The sequence below is a fragment of the Bufo bufo genome, chromosome 8 (genome assembly GCF_905171765.1).
Source record: "Bufo bufo chromosome 8, aBufBuf1.1, whole genome shotgun sequence".
Taxonomy (NCBI): domain Eukaryota; kingdom Metazoa; phylum Chordata; class Amphibia; order Anura; family Bufonidae; genus Bufo; species Bufo bufo.
In genome coordinates, this window is record NC_053396.1 from 6,450,957 (window position 1) to 6,452,378 (window position 1,422).

Consider the following 1,422-nt stretch of genomic DNA (forward strand, 5'->3'; position numbering starts at 1 on the left):
GGATAGGATTAGATACACAGCTCAGCAGACAGTATCACACAGGATAGGATTAGATACACAGCTCAGCAGACATTATCACACAGGATAGGATTAGATACACAGCTCAGCAGACAGTATCACACAGGATAGGATTAGATACACAGCTCAGCAGACAGTATCACACAGGATAGGATGAGATACACAGCTCAGCAGACACTATCACACAGAATAGGATTAGATACACAGCTCAGCAGACAGTATCACACAGGGTAGGATTAGATACACAGCTCAGCAGACAGTATCACATGGGGTAGGATTAGATACACAGCTCAGCAGACAGTATCACACAGGATAGGATTAGATACACAGCTCAGCAGACTGTATCACACAGGATAGGATTAGATACATATCTCAGCAGACAGTATCACCCAGGATAGGATTAGATACATATCTCAGCAGACTGTATCACACATGTCTTGTATGGGTGGCCCCTGTAGCGCCATCACCCGTCTGTCCTATAAATGAACCTTTGTGTTTAGTACATAAGAAGACTTGGAGAGAACCCTGGGCCCCGCGTCTCCTGTGACTGAGCTCAGTGCCTCCTGTGTGACATGTGTGCAGGAAGTCTCCAGCTTATACCTGCACTGTACACTGGAGTCCACACTGCGGTTTTGCTTGTTCAGAGCACCAGGCAAACACAGACAGTATACAAACCCCATGGAAATGTTGCCATGGCTGGAAACAAACTCCTGAGCCCAAGACCAGGACATCATATTGAGTCATCACTTTTACAAGAAGCATCTAGCCAATCAGATCCTGGAAATAATCACAGCAGCACAGAGTATTTAAGGGGGCATGCTGATCTTACAATCTATTACCCCCTGTTATCAGCCATTTCAGGGGAGAGGATGACTGTAGGACAGGAGAATACAGTCTATTGCCCCCTGTTATCAGCCATTTCAGGGGAGAGGATGACTGTAGGACAGGAGAATACAGTCTATTGCCCTCTGTTATCAGCCATTTCAGGGGAGAGGATGACTGTAGGACAGGAGAATACAGTCTATTGCCCCCTGTTATCAGCCATTTCAGGGGAGAGGATGACTGTAGGACAGGAGAATACAGTCTATTGCCCCCTGTTATCAGCCATTTCAGGGGAGAGGATGACTGTAGGACAGGAGAATACAGTCTATTGCCCCCTGTTATCAGCCATTTCAGGGGAGAGGATGACTGTAGGACAGGAAAATACAGTCTATTGCCCCCTGTTATCAGCCATTTCAGGGGAGAGGATGACTGTAGGAAAGGAGAATACAATCTATTGCTCCCTGTTATCAGCCATTTCAGGGGAGAGGATGACTGTAGGACAGGAGAATACAGTCTATTGCCCCCTGTTATCAGCCATTTCAGGGGAGAGGATGACTGTAGGACAGGAGAATACAGTCTATT